Source organism: Polypterus senegalus, chromosome 1 (assembly GCF_016835505.1).
Source record: "Polypterus senegalus isolate Bchr_013 chromosome 1, ASM1683550v1, whole genome shotgun sequence".
Taxonomy (NCBI): domain Eukaryota; kingdom Metazoa; phylum Chordata; class Cladistia; order Polypteriformes; family Polypteridae; genus Polypterus; species Polypterus senegalus.
In genome coordinates this window covers 125,055,634-125,076,959 of record NC_053154.1, presented here as the reverse complement: position 1 = coordinate 125,076,959, position 21,326 = coordinate 125,055,634, and the positions used below count along the sequence as shown (strand labels likewise).

Below are 21,326 nucleotides of genomic sequence, written 5' to 3'. Positions count from 1 at the left end.
GGGGAAGATAACAAAAAAATGGCAGAAGAATTCTTACATTTAGTAGAGGAAGATTTAATATTTTAGAAAAGAAAACTTAACAATCAATGTTTAGACCCTCTGGAAAAAAGTGATATTTACTGGTATACAATGTAGTACATCAATAATGACAGGCAATAAACAAACAATCTCTTCTGAGTAATCACAAATACAAATAAAGTAAAACATAAGGAAAGGCCCTTTTGAAAGCTTAGTAAGGAAATATGAAGACTTGACAAAGAACAAAAAACAGAGATGCCTGACTTTCATGGTGATGCTGTATAGCTTCACTGATTTTCTAGATTATGAAACAATAAAGATATGTATCACCAGATTCCTGGCATGTTTATGAAAAATATATTTTAATTGTGCAAGAGCAACAGTGTGGAGGTGTCCGATTAAGAATGTACGGTATATGCAATAATTTAAGCACTTTTGAGTAAATTATTATTGTAATACTCATACTGTACACATCTGGCTTTGTTTTGAAATATACATTGTATGCATTTTCTTTATATGCAGTGATTTGTTAATAGCAGTTTGGACAATATGACATACAAAGTGTGCTAAGAAATAAAATATAATAACATGATTGTGAAAAAAATCTTACCTCGTAGTTGTATGACTGTTTCTGCCCATCATGTATTTCTTTGTATTTTTTTTTTCTGGTTTTAACAGTATGATTTAACATTTTGGAGCAAATATGCATACAAGTAGTCCAAATGCTGATGCTAGAATAGCAAATAACTCAACAGCTACTGTGTATTTTCCAGAAGTGCTAACATATGCAGGAATAAAAGAGATCCAAAGAGCAAAATACAGTACATCAACAATGAACTTCGCTTTATTGAAATTGACAGGAAGCTTTCTAGCAAGGAAAGCAATAATAAAACACAAAGAAGCAAGAAATCCAATGTAACCCAACACACACCAGAACCCAATGTTTGAACCAAAAGAGCATTCTAGAATGATCTTTGCACAGTGATACTTTGTGTTTTGAATAGCATACGGAGGACTTGTAGTTAACCATACAATAGAGATTACAATCTGAATGGACATTGTGGCAATAATACATAGACATAGACATCATACAGATTTGGGGCAGCCACCCGTATATTGTTTTCACAGCTGCAAAAGTTAAGATTTTTGAGCACGAGGTGCAAAGAACAGAGTCCACAAAAGAACTAACTCCAATAGACAATGGTGGAGGCTGTTATCAAAAGGGCCGGAACCAGACGTGATATCAGCAAAGGGGCCGGCTTCGGAAGTGACGTCAGCAATGGGGCCGGCTTTGGAAGTGACATCAGCAAAGGGGCCTGCTCCAGAAGTGATGTCATCTGAGGAGCCGGAACCTTGCAGGATTTCCCAGGAAAGGTCTGTAGGGACCTGAGAAAGACAGTCAGTGCACTTCGCCGACCCCTGGTCAGATATTTTATTACCATTATTCAGACCCTTTAGCTGCCTCCTACTCACACGTGTAACGAGTCCACTCAGCCCAGACTCATCGGGTCGGGAGTTCTGCAGAGAAAGGTCGTGAGCACGAGAGAGAGCATCAGCGTTGGCATGGAGAGAGCCCTTACGATGAACTAGTGAAAGCTTGTAAGGTTGAAGGTCAATAAACCACCTAGTGACCCATAGATTTGACTCTTTGTGAAGGGCCATCCACTCTAAGGGAGCATGATCCGTCACCAGAGTGAACACCCGGAGGTACGAACTGGCGGTAGTACCTGGCCAATCCGAGAAATACTTGGACTTGCTGCTTGGTTCGCGGACGCGACCATTTTAAAATGGCATCTGTTTTTGAACACTGTGGTTTTACGGTATCCTGACCCACCAGGTAGCCCAAATTTTTAGTCACTTTCAGTCCAAAGAAACATTTCTTGAGATTGAAAAGAAGCCCTGCTTCTCCTAGTGTCCACGATACCACAATGACCTGCTGTATGTGTTCCTTCCATGTGCTGGAATAGATGACAACGTCATCCAGATATGCAGCACTGTACGCATTATGGGGTCGGAGCACTTTGTCCACCAGATGCTGGAAAGTCGCAGGAGCCCCATGTAATCCGAATGGAAGGATACGATACTGCCAGTGTCCGTTAGGGGTGCTAAACGCTGTCTTGAGCTTTGCAGAGTCCGTTAAAGGAATCTGCCAGTACCCATTTGTCATGTCAAGTGTGGTCAAAAATTCTGATTGTCCTGACCCACCAGGTAGCCCAAATTTTTAGTCACTTTCAGTCCAAAGAAACATTTCTTGAGATTGAAAAGAAGCCCTGCTTCTCCTAGTGTCCACGATACCACAATGACCTGCTGTATGTGTTCCTTCCATGTGCTGGAATAGATGACAACGTCATCCAGATATGCAGCACTGTACGCATTATGGGGTCGGAGCACTTTGTCCACCAGATGCTGGAAAGTCGCAGGAGCCCCATGTAATCCGAATGGAAGGATACGATACTGCCAGTGTCCGTTAGGGGTGCTAAACGCTGTCTTGAGCTTTGCAGAGTCCGTTAAAGGAATCTGCCAGTACCCATTTGTCATGTCAAGTGTGGTCAAAAATTCTGATTGTCCAAGCCTCTCAAGGAGGTCATCCAAGCAAGACATGGGATAAGCATCAAATAGGGTGACCTGGTTAAGCCGACAGAAGTCATTGCAAAACCTCCAACTGCCGTCAGGCTTACTAACCAAGACAATTGGACTGGACCAGGGATTATAACTTTCCTCTATCACTCCTAGTTCCAGCATCCACTTAATTTCCAGTTCCTCTTCTGCTTTTTTTCCCTCAGGAAGTCTATAGGGGCGCTCTCGGACAATAACCCCCGGTTCAGTTACTATGTCATGCACAATCAGAGAGGTCCTCCCGGATTTTTCAGTCACCATCTCAGAGATGGACAGGATAGCTGATTCCAGCTCCCGTCTTTGTCTATAAGTTAATTCCTCGCCGAAATTAAGGGTGTCTATGTGAGCAAAGAATGAGCAGGGCTGAGCGGAGGAGGGATCTGACTCCCTCTCATTCCAAGGCTTCAGAAAGTTCACATGATAAACCAGCTCGCTTGGTCTACGATTGGGTTGTTTCACCAAATAGTCAACCAATCCTTTTCTCTCCTTAATTTCATAAGGGCCTTGCCAATGGGCGAGTAATTTAGAATGGGAGGTGGGAACTAATACCATGACTCTCCACTAGACCGTCGGTTTGAGGATGATACACCGTGGTGTTTAAGTGCTTTATTTTTAGTAACTTGGCTGTTTCCCTGAATGTCTCCGAGGTAAAAGATGCGCAAATACCCCTACTAGTTCCTGTGCGATTGCTTTAGGAAGGGAATAGTTTCTGTATATCGGGTTGCATAATCCACAAGGACTAATATATATTTATGTCCTCGGGCTGAGGGTTCTAAGGCTTCTACAATATCAACCCCAATTCTTTCAAAGGGGACATCAACTAAGGGAAGGGGAATGAGAAGAGTATGGTTCCTCCTAGGAATCTGCCGTAACTGACATTCCGGCCAAGAAATACAAAAGCGGCGAACCTCCTCGTTAATTCCTGGCCAATAAAATCTGAGCTTAATCCGCTGTAAAGTTTTTTTGGAGCCTATATGGCCTCCAAGGAGGTGGGAGTGTGCTAATTCACAAACCTACCGCTGGTGTTTCCGGACCTCCGCCCCATGTTCCGCGACCCGATATAATAGATCATTTTCTATTACAAAGTGAGGTCTTTGTGGCATGGGCCGGTGTGTGCGCTGGGCATTGACAAGGACTACTGCAGTCATCATTCCACTGCTCCCTTTTAAAAGAAGCCTTTGTCTAAATTGAAAGTGTATGTCAGAGAGAGGACCTGGTCTGACCTCAAGGGGTGAGGATTCCTCCCGACTTGTTGAGGCGCGGACAGATGACGTATTCGCCTGCAATGGTCCAGGAATCTCTCCGTCCTCCTGGTGGGCTTCCTATCTCTCTCCGCCAGCTGTGTACACAACGTGGAGACAGCTTGAGGCGAGTTATCTCCATCTATAATGAGGCCTAAGTTTTTATTGGGAGCAGTCAATAGTTTACCACATTTATTTTCAGACCATTCCCGCCACAGAATCGCTGGAAAAGGTGGATTAGGGTGGATAGCCATGGGTAATTATTTTAGTGATCCCCCCTGACTCACGAAACATTGTACATCCAGATTTCTCCTTGAATACATTTAATACTGGTCTTTAATTCTTTGTTGCGGTAAGACATATTGGCAATCAACAATGGAAATGTTTCTCCTGGAATCAAACGAGGTATCGAGTTTATAACCATTAATGACTGCTGATAACATATGTGATAACGTCAGGGGGTTGTCAAGAGCGCACAAACCTTCTCTCTTCCTCCACCTACATCCCGTCTCGTTCCCGGGTAGGTCACACGCCCGGCAGCCTGGGGAACTAAAAAACAGGCTCTGATTTATGTGGAAGAGGCTTATTTTGTAGGACGTAATCTCTAGGAAATCCACTAGAGGGCTGTTCTGCTCTCTCAGATTGTGAGACTGATATGGGTGATTTTATGAGCTTTATAAGCTCTTCCATAGAATGGAAATCTCCCCATTCCAGCTGGGCAAAGTTTTTGAGGAAGGCCCTAAGGAAAATAAAGCAGGCGACCTGCTGCAGTATTTGGCAGGTGGTCGGTTCAAATGGCCTTAACACTAGAATTACCAGAGCCTACGAAAAAACTCGTAATTCCATCCCACCTTAAATTGCTTCTTAAATCCCTTCACATCTCTCCGCCAGCACCCTTTGTCTTCTAAATGTGCTGATAAAGAGAAGCTAGGAGCAGCCGGCTATTCCATCCCCCCACCAATTTAGAACGTGCACAAACTCCAGCTTGATTGAGTATCTGGGAGTGAAGTGGAGTTTTAGAGTGGAAATAATAGATCGTTGTTTGGAACACACGCATTTCATGTCTGTTCCGTTTCTACAGTAATCTGTGTCAACACATTGTTAAAACAGAAACGTTTTTTATATTCTAGTAGTAGATGACAAAATGTAGGCATAAACTATATAGTGTATGAAGCCTGAAGTCCAAATAGCAAAGAAACATTTTCACAAGAATAACACAATTGCACTTTTATTCAAAAATATAACTGCAGAAACAAAAACCCGCCTTAACAAGCGACATTGACAGCAGTTTATTCTAACTGCCTCCGTGGTTCAATAATAGTAACAGTATGCTGTTTCTTTTGTACTCCAGGACATGCAGAGGAAAGAATGGTAAAAAGCGGTAACTTCGGCGCTATATGCAATCATCAGACACTCCCCATCTGCCCGTGTCGCTCAAACACAGGAACATATATTGGTGTAAAGTATAAAAAAAGTGCACTTTTATTCAAGTGCACTTTTTCCATCGCCTTTTCCTGTAAGAAGCAATGTACACACTTCTCTCTATGCTGTGGTTTCTATTACACACCTGAAAGAAAGAGACAATATATGTGAAAATATAATCGCACTAATGCAATATTATTTGAAAACGAATAGCATACAGCAACATGCGGGGACTGGCAGGAACACTCAATAAAACTGAAAAAAAAGAAAAGCAAGTGACGATGAGATACGAAGAAGGCAGCTTCGCCAGCGTTTGTGTGTCAGAACCCGGTTGGTGGGGGGCGTTAGTATGCATCGTGGTACACTGCAGAGCTATAGCGCGTCTTTAGTGAAAACAGCCGTGTCAGATGGGGTTGTATGGATTGATTCTGAACGCGACTGAGAGAATGAAAAGTGAATAAAAAACCTTTACAAGGATCATAAATTGCACCAGCTGTTACAGACTGAAATCAAATGTATGCTTTTATTCTAAAATAGTAAGACTAAGAGCAGTTTACTTCTCAAAACGGAGGGGCACAGGATTGATCTCGTGACCTCTTGATTCCCAAGCGGGTGCTGAGTCTATTGAACCACGGAGGCAGTTAGAATAAACTGCTGTCAATGTCGCTTGTTAAGGCGGCTTTTTGTTTCTGCAGTTATATTTTTGAATAAAAGCACAATTGTGTTATTCTTGTGAAAATGTTTCTTTGCTATTTGGACTTCAGGCTTCATACACTATATAGTTTATGCCTACATTTTGTCATCTACTACTAGAATATAAAAAACGTTTCTGTTTTAACAATGTGTTGACACAGATTACTGTAGAAACGGAACAGACATGAAATGCGTGTGTTCCAAACAACGATCTATTATTTCCACTCTAAAACTCCACTTCACTCCCAGATACTCAATCAAGCTGGAGTTTGTGCACGTTCTAAATTGGTGGGGGGATGGAATAGCCGGCTGCTCCTAGCTTCTCTTTATCAGCACATTTAGAAGACAAAGGGCGCTGGCGGAGAGGTGTGAAGGGATTTAAGAAGCGATTTAAGGTGGGACGGAATTACGAGTTTTTTCGTAGGCTCTGGTAATTCTAGTGTTAACCATAAGGCCACCTGCTCCCAAGGGGTCATAGCCTGCCACTGGATTGATCTTTCTGGATCAAATTCCCAATTTTTATTATTCTTCCCTGCTGCCTGGGGTTAGCCCATATTTAACTGGGACCACAGCCCCAATGGGTGGCTCAGCTCTCTCCTCCGAGAGAGCATAATAAGCTGTTTCATCCCCAGAAACCAGCCTACGTCTGTGTGTCCCTTTCACACTCACCACTTGGTAAGTTACAAGCCAGGGGTTGTATTGAGGGAGCAGGGCCTGTACTGAGTCCTTCCTGACCGCCAAGTGTACTCCCCACCAGAAACTCGGCCCCGGTACTTTGCTACCAGGTTAGTTTCCTGTCCATCTCCCGGTTTCTTCTGGGACTGAATCCTGCCGACTACACCACTGTGACAATAATACAACATAGACATCATAAAGATTTGGGGCAGCCACCTGTATATTGTTTTCCCAGCTGCAAAAGTTTAAGTTTTTGAGCACGATGTGCATAGAACAGAGTCTACAACAGAACTAACTCCAATAGACAAAGATGGAGGCTTTAAAGGCCCGTAGAGACATCAGCAAAGGGGCCTGCTCTGGAAGTGATGTCTTTTGAGGTGCCAGAACCTTACAGGATTACCCGGGAAAAGTCTGTAGACAACTGAGAAAGACAGTCAGCGCGCTCCACCGCCCCCTGGTCGGATGTTTTATTACCATTACTCAGACCCTTTAGCTGACTCCTACTCGCACGTGTGTGACAACGTACAGAGGAAAACACTAGCTCTTTATTGTACAAGACCAAACCATTTCATCACATTACTTCCTGGCAGTGTTGCACTAAAAGCCATGACAACAACAACTGTCTTTCCTAAAATGCATGAAATGCACAGGGCAAAGCTGATTCCAAACAAAGTGTTATGCATAAAACAAGAGATGGTGATTGGTTCACCAATGAATGCAAGAGGGCATAGAAAGCATAGAACAAGAAACAAAAGTAAAAGAAAGCTTAATTCCATGTTGTTTGCTCTCACAATTGGAGTTTTCCGGAAGATGGTAAATACAGCTGCAACAGCTGTGGTAACACAGGCACCACATATTGAAATAAATGCTAGTGTTGTACCTAACAGGTCGTGGTATGACAAAAATGCAATACTTTTTTGAGATGCATTGGTCTTTAGCTTCATTAGACCACCTTTCCAAAGAGCATTTCAGGCACTCTACAGCATCTGCAATACAGCAAAAAATAAACAGATGAAATAATTACAGAAACATTTATTTTTCAGTTTTATATTTCTTTGAAATAGGCATATTTCATTATTTAATATATCTCCATTTATCTTTCCATCCATTTTGAGCCTAAGGTACACATCTTTTGAATTTTTAAGGAAACCTGGTAAACAATCTGGCAGCAGCACTGATCTGTGTCACTTTTTCACTCATGAATGCATTGTTACGAGATTTGTACATAGTATAGTTATTTAAGTGCTTAAATGAGAGTATCTGCCATTTTATTATGCCATTATGTTCTATGGTGTATTACAACAGATGTAATAAAATCCCACAATGCTAAATATAATTAAACTATTTAGAAGTTTTTCTTAAACTTGCTAATTTAATAAACATAACTGGATACAAAATAACAGAGCAATTTTTAAACATAAATTTTATAAGCTTGTTTCTAAATGTTTGGTGTGTTCTTCTCCATGCAGAGATGAACGAATGTCATTTATTTATTATCAGCACTACAGAGTGTACACTGTAGTACAGTACACTGTCCATATTGTATTGTAAAACACGTAAACATAACTCAGTTCTATAAAGCCTCTCTCACGTTTTTCGTGTTAAATGTTAGAAATTACCTGCCTGATTGCTGAAATCACCATCTGCACAAGGTATATAATCAAAACTGCACGTAGGCTGTCCCTTCCTATGCGTTCTTCTTGTTCCTGGGTTGCAGCTTTCACAGACTTCGGAACCTCGTGAAAAATACATAAACAAAAAGTAGAATAATGTATATGTATCGCAAGTTGGAGTTAGAATTAGTCTGAGATGGTGTAATCCTCCCTTATTTTCCTAATGTAATGATTTACTTCATGAGAAGTACATAATTAACAAGAATAGTTAGGTCAGTTATTTGAAATATTAAAATTTGTGCTTCAGTTTAAATGTTTAAAATTCCAATATTGTCGATTGTAATAGAAATGTGCTGTGTTTCACTGATGAACTTTCATAGAGGGCAAGATTTGTAGTAAGGGATCAAAATCAAAATAATGACTTTAAAGGTGTCTTAACAAAAAGTGAAGTGAATTCAAGCGATCATAAGTAGTTTTTATGAACACGAAAAGACCTTTATCAAGGGGACGCACGTTTGTGAGGAATCACATTCTATCAGGCGTGGTTAAACTGGGCATAAGAGCCATTCCTAGAAGGGACACCACTCTATACCCGAGCACAAGGCAGCCCAATGTTTTAGATGAGCTTAGGTGGGCAGACTTAACCTGCTACTATGTGGTTGTTTTTGGCCTAATTCGATTAGCAGTGGTGTCTTCGTCACCAAGAGTGTTAAGAAAAACTGATCTAGTTATGGGTGCCGCTTGCTGCTTTTAGCTACAAATTACAGCAGTACTGATCGTAAAGCTTCATGCTGTTCTCCCCATGAACGTGGCACTGAATTTTGCTTTGCAAAAAGGTTTAGGTAAGTTGTCTGCTCTATTAATTTTAACATAATAAAGTGGACAAGATAAATCACAGATCACTTTTATTTAACGTCTTTCCCAGGTACAAACAGGAAATGTTTGAATGTTTGTTTATATTAGCAGTAATCGAAATGTGTGATTATTTGTTATATGTTCATTAAAATACTTACATACCCTCCACGCCACAATATTATGGTTATTAATTAAAAGTTCCGTTTCCATACTCAAAGTAGCATTGTAATATCCAACTTTTACAAACTCAATTGAACCATCCTGTCCCATTTGCCAGTTAATCAAGTAATATGATGGAATTGGGTCTCCATTTTTATCAAAACTGACTTCCTCTCCAAGAGTTAAAAAACACACATCCCTCATGTAATGATAAAGCTGAAATGATAGTAGCAAACAAAAGGGCAACACGATGACTGATAAATTAAACACACCTATAAAGTTAATACAGATGACAACGACTTATAGCAAAATCCTTATACGTTAAACTGTTGTTGTTTTGTTTTCTTAAATAAAGCTCGTAAAAGCCCACATTAAAATTATTAATAAAGTTTATGAAACCATGTGTTTACTCATGGTTTACTCATTTCTCAGATAAAATGGATAGGGAAAAGCAGGAACCCAAACTAATCAGGGTGCCAGAGCAAACTCACACACCCCACATTGCAAATCAATCAGACTGTAAAAAGCATACTTTGATTTGCATTCTGGTTTACCATCTTCGTTTTTTCCTAGCTACAAAAATATTTAAATAATTGTAACATACATAGCGTTCTCAAACTTTCCTGGCAGCACCGGGTGCATAAAAAGGTAACCGCTCAGGCCAGAGTGGCAACACTTCGCACACAAGGGTCAGCATAGAATCGCCAATGAATCTAACCTATAAACCTTTATAATATACTGTATATATATATATATATATATATATATACAGTATATATATATATTATTTTTAAGTCTGAATCCCAATCATAAGTTACTTCAATAATAATAGTGATAAGGATGACGATCATTCAATCACTGCGTGTCATTATTTCTCAGATACTTACCTGCCATGGGTGAATATTTTTAATTTCTGCACAGGAATTGCTTTCAAAAAACCCATTGTTCTTTATGCAAGAGTTCATATTGTGAAGCGCATGAGCAATGGCGTAAACAGCTTTGTAAACATATGACACTTGCAACTGCGTCATCCGTTTAAATATGAACTTTTGTTTCAAAGCTCTCCAGACTTGAACAAGGTTTTCTGGACTGAGGCCCATGCATATGCATGTTCATATATATAGTTCTGCAATGAATGGAGAAGTGTACGCATCCAACCAACGTATTCGGATTAGGAAACGTTTCAGGCCTGGAATTTGCCCCCTTTGGATGGCAAAGCCAACACTGCCTGCTAGAAGTTCCCGGTATTCGTTCCAGAGCAGTATTCCCGTTGACCAGGCTTCGCTTGTTATCCACTGAATGTGGGTGATGTTCTGTAGTCTGAATTCATCTAAAATGGGAACCAGGTCCCCTTCATCTGTAAATCCCACAACTACATTAGCAGAAGATTTATTCATTAATACCACAATTTCAAGAATCCTTTCTCTCATGTAGGTGATGGGAAAAAACTCGGCGTAGGCAATACATACATCCAACTGTTTTGCTAGTTCAATGAAAAGCTGGATACCAAAGCGGGCATAATCGATGTCCAGCCCAACGGCCCCAACCCAAGTCCATTTGAAATGCTTGAACAGCTTTGATCTGAAAAGCATCGCTGGTAATTGTCCTCATGAAATATGGAAAGTTTTTCTTCTTGCTTAAACAACTGCAGGAGGCAAAATAGCTGACCTGTGAGTTATTAAATGTAACGAGTATAATGTAACCGACATAAAAATGAAACAGGCCAACATAAGTTATTTAATTACAGCATGAATGCTAGATCTTCAGAATTAAAAACATGTCTTAAATACATAAAAATGCACGAGCAACTTAAAATACATTCTGACACCGTCATACAAAGTTCCTGCGCTAACTAAAATGAGGCAGCTATTGGAGAAAAAATATAATTATTCACATATATTTATGTGAATATCCATTACATTAAAATCTATCATTGATATCCAAAGATATCCTAAATTCGCATAAATCAGTACAGGATTGTATATTAAAAACATTTACCAAAGGAATGTGAAAGGGTCCAATGGTCCTCAGAACAGCCACAGATCTCGAAGACCAATTATCATATTGACAGCTGGACGCCCGGCAGCAAAACATGAGAAGCTGCCATCTTCACCCTCTTGGCCATTAAGTTGAATAAGCGCACTTTTTGTAGATGTCTTGATGTGATCGCAGCTGTCCATAATCGTGTGTCCTAATGTAATGTTTGGAAGGAGGTCTTGTCGATTGTTAATTTCACTGATTGCAAAAATCATAGTCTGCATCCAACGAAATCCACGTGGACTGAACCTAAAATAAAACACACGTTTAGATATCATAAATGAACAAGAATGGTATCCACATGCCAAATAAAAAATGCAGTGCATCATGCAAAATTAAAAAATCAGTCTGATCAAGTCTTTAATGGCACACTGCGGGGAAAGAGAATTAAATTAAATTTAAGAAATGGCAAGGTGCCAGCATCACTCCTAGAGAATGTTAGATTTTGTTATCGTAATTGATTTAGCATGAAACGTTTAAATACACTCATTTGCAATAATAGAACTTAACATTTTGTGCTGTAAGGTGTAATTTAAATACATAGGAACATATCCGCCAATTCAGTAAGAAAAGCAACATTGGTGTTTGCAGACTCTTAATTAAAAATTATATATATATTGTGATGGACAGCCGGGTCCCTGGCTGGGACGCCCCTGCTGCATATGTTCTGGGGGAGCCACCATGGACAGCTCAATACCTCCCTCGGGACGCTTGGTGTCAGCCTCCTTGGCCGATGTTGATTTTCCAGTCTCCCGCGTGGCTCCATGGGACATGGAGTCCTCCACAGCCTGGTTGGGAGCTGGGGTGGCCGCTAGGGGGTGCTGCCAAGACTCAAGAACCCGGCTGGATGAGTCATCAGCCCCACCCGGTGGTGCAATTGGGACCAGGTGGTCAAGCACCTGGAACACTTCCGGGTGGGCTATAAAATGGGCCAGCATCCACCACTAAAGGGCCAGAATCGGGAGGAAGAGGGCGAGGTGGAGAGTTGTATGTTTGTGTTTAAAGTGCTTTTGGGACTGTGTTGGGCTTGTGGGACAGACGTGTCCCACTGCTGAAGAGAAAATAAAAGCTTGTGTGATTTTTACACATGCCTCTGCGTCAGTCTGTGCCAGGTTGGGCACTATATAGCGCCTTTATCACAATATTTTACATTAATCCAAAACGCATGCACATACACGTGGGTCTACTCACTCACTGCATGTGGACAGTTTGGGCATCACTTCAAACAAAAACAATCTGGAACCAATTTAAAAAAGTGTAAAGGGAATAAACCACCAAGAATGAAGTTGCCCCTCTCCAAAAGGTTGTAAGTGTTCGTGTTCCCTAAAATCCTGCATTTTAAGGAACCGTTGGCAGTGCACATCAGATTGTTACAAAGAATAATCATTAATATGATACTTAAATAGCCCATTATTGGGCACTATAAACTGATTGCATTGTACACAAAAACATATATACTGTAGGTAGGGGAAGCGTATCTCAGTAAAACAATCTGACGAAAATAAACACTGTCATTATTATAATGCAATGGGATTTGGCACCCAAAAGGTATATCAAACAGTACCGTCTGGGAATCTTAAAGTAATACTATGAAGTACAAATAATCCTCACCATTTACAGGTCTTAAAAGCATTAATCTTTTAATGTAAAATCAGGCACACGCAATTTTTAATTCAATAATTTTAGCTGGGTGAAGAGTACCTAACAGATTAATCACTGTGCACCACATTAAGGATAAACAGTTAAAACACAATATATATACATGTGTATATATATATATATATATATGTGTAGTGGTAGGGTGTTGTACCATGTTAGCCATTATGGATGCAATGAGAAGTCAAGCAAAATGACATATATATATATATATATATATATATATATATATATATATATATATATATATATATATATATATATATATTCATTGCATTCGTAGTCTGAGTCCCGACGGAGTTGTGTGGGTGGTTACCTACCAGGTAACGCATGCATTGTATGTATATATATATATATATATATATATATATATATATGCGCACACACACCTACAGGCTGTCAAATAAACAAACCACAGGCCATGGCAGAGCGTAAAGGGGTTCGAGGTTCGATCCCTGCGAGGGGAGCAGTAGAGTGTGTATGCCTGATTAGCCCTAATAAGGGCGAAACACGTGTTGCATACTCTTTGCATTATTTGACAGTAAACTGTGCAATATATATATAACCAACATTCAGAAAGTGAATGGATGGATGGATTTACAATGCAAACTATTACATAATCAAATTGAGGAATTGGATTGCTCAAATCAACAAATTGGATTGTACAAACGAGCAATTAATTAATTAACCAAATCATTTTTGACAATTAGAGTGTTTTGTTTCCCTCTTGACTATCAATTAGGATATTATGCTGTAATGAACATAAGATCAAGATTTATAAAGTAGTATATTTTTATTCTTATTGATGTTTATTTACATGTTTGTATCTAATTGATTCAATTAGTAATAAGACAGCGTACTATAGCATTAATTGAAGATGATTATTGTTTTAATGAAGTCTGCACAAGCTGCCTTTAACAAATAGTAAAACCATTGGTAACATGCATGATGATAATTAACAAGTGTGTCAGTTGTTTTTTTTCACTCAAAAGTTTTTATCATCCATTACCATTTAAGTGACTAAATAGTTTATACAATGAGAAGTCAAGCAAAATGGCACCTTTTATTGGCTAACTGAACAGATTACAATATGCAAGCTTCTGAGGCAAACTCAGGCCCCTTCTTCAGGCAGTTTCTAAAAGGTGTCATTTTGCTTGACTTCTTATTGCATCCATAATGGCTAACATGGTACAACACCCTACCACTACACACATAAATAGTTGATTAGAATACTTTTCCAAATTAAAAGCACTTGAACAATTACGGCAGTGTTAGAGACAGTACTGTAACTTTAATAATTGAAAAAAATATGAGAAAGAAACTGAAATATATATAGTACTTAAGGAACAATCTTCATTCAAACTCATCCCTAAAGGTAACTTTTTTTGAAATACACATCTTTTCTTTAAAATGGTGTATGTTCAAAGAAAAATGTATGGTATTTGTTTGGCACAAAGTATAGCCTAGTACCAAAATAGTTGGGTTTAAATCTTTAAAAGTATAAAGTTCAGTTGCTGCTGCTCACTTGCGGTGATGAAATAAAAATAAAGAATGGTATAGAAACATGCTTTCTGATTTCACTTTTCAGTGCTAAACCAGGTGATTGATATATATAATAAAATATGAAATATATATTGAAATATTAAAACCTGTTTCTTGTAAAAGAGTATGTGTATTTTATGCATTTATTTTTTATTAATGTACAGACAGCAACAAAAATAGATTAATGAAAAAAAAATAAGCTTATCAGACAAATAAGAATTATTTAAAAACCCCATAACATACATCTTAATAAAATAAAAAGTGTCTGTTGTGGAGGACAGCTGGGCTTCATACCCAGCGGGAACGCCCGGAGAGTAGAAGGACCGAGAGAGGTGCACTACATCCACCGGAATATGAGAGGGCAGCCACCTTGGTGGGTGTTGGTGCTTGGAAGCTCAACACAGTGAGGGCCCATGGCCACCTCCAGGGGATGCCTGGACAGTCCTGCAGCCATGGACTGCAGCCCTTCCACTACACCAGGAAGTGCTGCAGGAAAATCATCAGTGTGCACCTGGATGTATACTGTATATATAAAAGAGGCCGCCTCACTCCATTTGGAGAGCCAGAGTCAGGAGGCAGAGGACAGAGCTTGCGGGAGAGGACAGGAGGCAGTGAAAGAAAGAAAGAAAGAAAGAAAGAAAGAAAGAAAGAAAGAAAGAAAGAAAGAAAAGGACAGTGAGCAATAGTGCCTGGTGGGTTGTGTACTGTGTGTGCGGTGTAAAAGGCAAAAGAAAAATAAAATGTGTGTTTCAGTATCTGTCTGTGTCAAGGCTGATTCTCCATACTGTGTATATCTGTATCCGCCTGGGTGATAGGGTTTGACTTTTATGACCCTCTTGAGAGAATTGACAGCTGAGAGACTACTTGGGAGACCTGAAATTTTAATAGGAACTCAAGGCTCAAAAGTGTAGGTATAGAGGGGCCACGACAGGAATTTCTAACCTGGTATTCCTGTACTAAAAACAAGGTAGTACCTATCACTGGAAATGACTTGGATGGCTGTGACCATGATAGTGGCTTTAAATACATATACTGTACATAAATATAATATAATACTTAAATATACATTGCAACACTGGTACCATCCAAGAACATGGTATCCCATGTTTATATTTACTCACACTTCAAAAGAAGCAAACTCTGAATACTTCAGTTTCCCAGTCACTGTATTGTGAGGCAGCATCCTTGTCACCTTGCAAGTGGAAGAAACTTTACAACAGCAACTTTTGGGGGAGACAGAGTGATGCTGCATACCTTTTTTTCTTTCAATGAATCAGAAAGCCAACACTATTCTGTTTCTCTTCTTGGTGTAGTGCTGTGTAGAAATACATCTGAGATACTGGGAGCCTTGGGATTAAACAATAGAAAGATCACATCATCAAATTAGAGAGCTCAGCACAGTCTTATAATTGTAGAATGCCCAGGAAGGGGTGGGCAGCCAGGTGGCCTAGGTCTCCAGGACTGTGACTGTGTCTGACTTTGGCTTTTTGTTATAAGTGATCATGGAACCTCATGACAGGGATTCTGCTGACGAGAGTTCAATGGCATTGTTAATGGACATATATTGATAATTTTATTTTATGTTAAATATTTTTATTGTGTGGTTAAACAAATCTGTATGTTTATGTGTATACATTATGTATTTAATATTTTGTAAAGTTTGTAATTGAATTTTGTCTTGTTACAGCACCCTGAACTCACACTAAATGAAGAGTGCTATACAATTATGAACTGAATTGAGTTAAATTAAGTAATATATACAGGCATTCCTGGGTGTTGATGGTGACAGCAAATTTAAAAACAGAATTTTATTAATGATTCTGTATTGATACATAAGTCATCAAAGTTGAACAAGTTGATGTCACGGGTGGTTTAGTATGAGCTAGAACTTTGTCAGATACATTTTAATCTAGTTGAAGTCTGTTCATTGTTAGTGATGAGAGAAAAGAGAGAGTGACAATCAGTCACAAAGTTGTGATAAAGGACTAGTGTATGAAAAGATTTAAGTGGGACAGAATGTGACAATATAATGGATATAGCAGTATGATGTTTTGATTACTGGAGAGATGCAGGAATCAAAGTCAGTGTAAGTGTCACATACAACACTAAGTCTTGTTAAAAAAGTGATGCAATAATTTTATGTTGTACACAATATTTAAAGTTGTAGTAGGTAATCTATCAATCAATCAGTTTTCTAGCCAGCTTAATCCAGTTTAGTATCATAATGAGAAAGCGTCTTTTCAAGCAGCATTAGGCACAAGGAAGGAACCAACCCTCCAAGGGATGCCATTCTGTGGCATTGCAGACTCATGTTCATTCAGTGTTCATTGAGTGTTCTACACTCAATGATTATGAATTAGTTTAGAAGTGTCTTTTAATCAAGCATGCATATCTTTGGGATGTAATGAACTAATTCATTACAGCAGTTTAGCCAACACTCTTCTCTTTGATACTGCCTATAAAGAGACCACTCACCCCAATACTCAGAAAAAGACAGCAATTCTGATTGACCTGACAGGTCTGTTTCTAAACAGCTCTGAACAGTACAAATAGGTGTGTGTATAAGACAGTTCTGCAATGGAATGGCTCTCTGCAGAGGAGTTTTGGTGCCATACATTCAGTGCTGCCAAGATAGAATCAGGCTCCCCATCACCCTGAATTGAATTATGCAGTTTTTGGAATATTATGTTATGCAAATCAAATAGAGAGATATCCATGACACTTTCTGTACTAGAGTGAGCTAGCAATTCTTACTGTGATTCTATTTGTTGAATAAACCACTTTTTATTTTGCATAGTGCCTTTACTGCTAAACATCATCCCATTACCAGGAATGTGTCAGTAATGTGTCTATTATGTTTGCTTTTGTTTCCATACATTATTCATTTTTATTTTCATCTTTATCAAAAGGTCAAACTACCAAACCCAAGGCACTAACCTAAGTCAAAGTCAAAAGCAAACAAAACTCTTTTCTTAATAACCATTCCCTAAGTAATTCTATGAAATAGTTTGAAACACCTAATGCTGATGCTTTTCATTGTAGTCAATCCAAAGTTCAAACCTACTATTGAGTAAGCCACCTTCTTTCTTTGGGAAGGTGTGATAACATTCCAGGTCACAAACTATGTAACTAGCAACAGTGGCCATTTCTGTAAACAATTTGGCACCATCTACACAACCAAGTTAAAACATGATGATGTCCATAGAAAAATCCACCTTAATAAAAGGGCAATTGTTGTATGTGTGTGTGTGTGTGTGTGTTTGTGTGTATCTGTGTGTACTTTCAGTTGTTAGGGAGAGAAAAAAAAATTTAAATAGGCAAAACATGTAGAAAAAGGGTAAAAAAAATCAAAAAATGATAATACAAATACCAAATAAGGGTCTGAAAATGAAAAACTTGGTTTAATTAGCCTATTCTGTTGTCTGGCATTATATGACAGTAACAGCAGTATGGTAGCAACTTTTTTGTACTGCTTGGGCCACAAAAACAAGGTTTTAGTAGTACATATAGACAGCAAGTGTCAAAAGAGGTGTGAATTTGATTGATGACTTTAAGCCCCGCCCCCAAATATGATGGATGACATTAAGCCCCACACCCCAATATGATTTTTTTTTTATGAAATATGAAAATATAAAAATATGATTTATGAAAATATGAAAAATATGTAAAATATGAAAATATAATTTATGAAAATATAATTTATGTAAATATGAAACTATAAAAGTATGAAAATGTATTTATAAGCTATAAACTTAGGACACATGGGTTTATTTTATAAACATTAGGTTCAAAATTAATATTGTGAAATTAAATATACACTTATCTTGCAGTCATAGCTATGCCTATGTGTAACTTTCTGAAAATATTAACACCCCCGCGCTTATAAACTCACGACCTCATTTTATAAACATTAGATTCAAAATTAATATTAATTAAATACAGTATACACATGTCTTGCCGTCATAGCTATGTGTAAACTTTCTGAAAATATTCACAGACCCGCGCTAAGATATAAACTCACGGCCACATTTTTTAAGCACTAGATTCAAAACTAATATTATAAAATTAAATATACACTTATCCTGCGTGCAAAGCCACGCATATGTACGACTACATAAAAACGCTATAAAATATTCACACAACTGCTCTAAGTTATAAACTAATAGTAAGAAAATAAATATACTGTAATACCCCTTCCCAGACGGGTAAGTGCTAGTAAATGATCAAATAAAAGAACTAATCAATGGTTTTTATTTACTTTCCTTCTTACTTCAACAAGCTGACAACCACAACGTAGTCAGGACAAAGAAAAACACGCACCACTAAAAACCCGACCCAACATACAAGAAAATAAATATAAAATTTTCTAAAAACGATATGGACTCTCTGCTCTAAGTCATAAGATCACGGCACAGCCATAACTAAAAACAATTTTCACTCCCCTCTAAGTTATAAGTTCACGACAAGAGTCTTTCCTACACAGCCATAACTGAAAAATTCACCCCCTCAAACCAGACTAAGTTGTAAGATCACGACACCGCCATAACTAAAAACGATTTTCACTCACCCCTCTAAGTTAGAAACTAATAGTAAGAAAATAAATATACAATTTTCTAAAAACGTTATAAGCTGCATTAGATTCAAAAGGAAGAAAATACATAGCCTCTTTGTAAATTTCACCGGTTCGAAACTAAAAGACGTTTTTCAATTACTTCCCAGCTAAAAGACTTGTTTTTCAATTACCTCACCCATTGGAATGCACCAAATATGATCGATCATGGCCTGTCTCCTAATTTAATTACCATGCCGTGACAAGCCAGTGCCTTTCTGATTACATGATAATAATCTAAAATGCTTACCTGCTGTTTTAGGCATCAGCCAGACATTACAGCAATTATGTCCCCACAGGGAGTCGGCGCCTTTCATGTTATCAATTAACAAAAGTCTTAATCTAATTTAAACGTGTTCTATTTTTTTATATCATAAAGTAAAATACTTATTCTCACCCCGAATCAAAGCGATTAAGAATATATACACTCCTTCTGATTTTTACTAAAATTCTTAACAAGCTTTTCAGCACTGGCTCTGCGAACTTAATCACAACACTTTTTACATTCCTATGGTCTAAGAACAAAGTTATTAAATGAAATATTTTCCACTAACGACTCTCTTATATTCACAATTATCTTTACAAGCTTGCAAGAAAAGTTATTAAAAAGGGTTCTATATTCCGAGTACAAACACCGCTCTTTCGCCGGTATTTTAGCCGCGTTAATCGGCAAATGTCGAAATTGATCTCATTTCACATTTACAGTACTATATATTAACCTAGAAATACACGTGGTGAACTAAGAAAGGGCTCTTTCCGATAATGTATTTTAGCCGTGTTAATAGAGTTTACTTCACATTTACAGTATGTCAACTTTAAAATATATGTCGCGATCTAAGAAACAGCTCTTTCCGATACTGTATTTTAGCCGTGTTAATTGTGTAAATGTCAAAATTGACTTTATTTCACATTTACAGTATATTAACTTTAAAATACGTGTGGCGATCTCTCGTAAAACATAAAGTATATGCTTAGATTTGAACCTTACAGCGGTGTGTGTTTGAATGAGGCTTCTTTGCCGCTAGAAAGGGTCACCGCCCCTTAGAGGCGGAACCATCAACAACTCTTAACCTATGAGCTTTCTCACAAATGTCCCTCTTTTCGACCCCGCCCTTCCAAGGCGTTACGGGTCCCTAGGGGCCGCATGAAGTGTTCTGCTTCGCGGGTGTTACTACAATAACTATTCAAACATTCCGAGTGTCTCCAAGAGCTTTCCATAAGGTAGGTTTTTTTGCTTTTTCTTCCGCAATGGCTGGATGGCAAAAATACTTTTGTGGTTGAGGGTAATTGTAGATTATCGAAATATATGCCGTTAACGCCGTCTCATCAAACTGTTGAAATGATATTCTTTTATAAATCCGCTTTCAAATCAGATAGTTCCAGCGACGAAGAGCAATCTCAAAGCAGCCTCTCACTCGGAGGTATGTTTTCAGCTTTTAAATGAAAAAAACTGTACCTAGTCGTAACGCCCAGAGTTTATAAATGAATTCTTTTCTTATTTCAGAAGGCTGTAGTTTCTGGCCAGTTGGCTGTTCAAAAAGTGAGTCAGATCTTCTTTCGGCCGTACTTTTAAATCGAAATGTTGTTTATAAGACCGCGCCGGTTTAAAACTTTTAACGTCTTTAAGTATGTACAAACGTGTTACTTTTTAATGTTAATGTACGTCTCATACTAATTACTTTTATTGGAAATGCACAACCTTATAAGAATGTTCCGGCTGATTACTTTTTAATGCAATGGTCTTTAAGTACGTACAAACCTAGTCTTTTATATTTTAGAATTGGAGGGTGAACTGTTTGATTCTTTAAATCTGACTAGTTCGCAATTGGAGGATTTAATAGCTGAAACAGATTGTCTTTTTGAGAATAAAAATCCTGCCTCAGCCAAAGAGTCCCCAGAAAGTAAGTATCACTCTCCACTCAGGGCTCGTGTGTGTGTGTGTGTGGGGAAGAAAATAAGGCATTGGGGTTAAATATGTACTTTTTAGCAGAATACTCGACGCCCCCAAAGAGTGTGTTTTCTTCCGAAGTTTCCAGTCAGCATCTAGAATCGGCGCAAAGGCTCTTGGACAGTCTACTATTGAACATCTCATTCACGCAGCCCGGTAAGTTGAACTATTTGTGCAAGTGCGCAACAAATGTTTATTTTTGAAGAAAACTTAGTCTTGCTTGTTTTTTCAGAACCAGCCTC

General features: G+C 38.5%; 1 pseudogene; it reads right to left on the bottom strand.

The window, feature by feature from the left end:
* Positions 1-624: 624 nt before the first annotated feature.
* Positions 625-15,536, bottom strand: LOC120531108 (annotated as a pseudogene).
* Between the last annotated feature and the right edge of the window lie 5,790 nt (positions 15,537-21,326).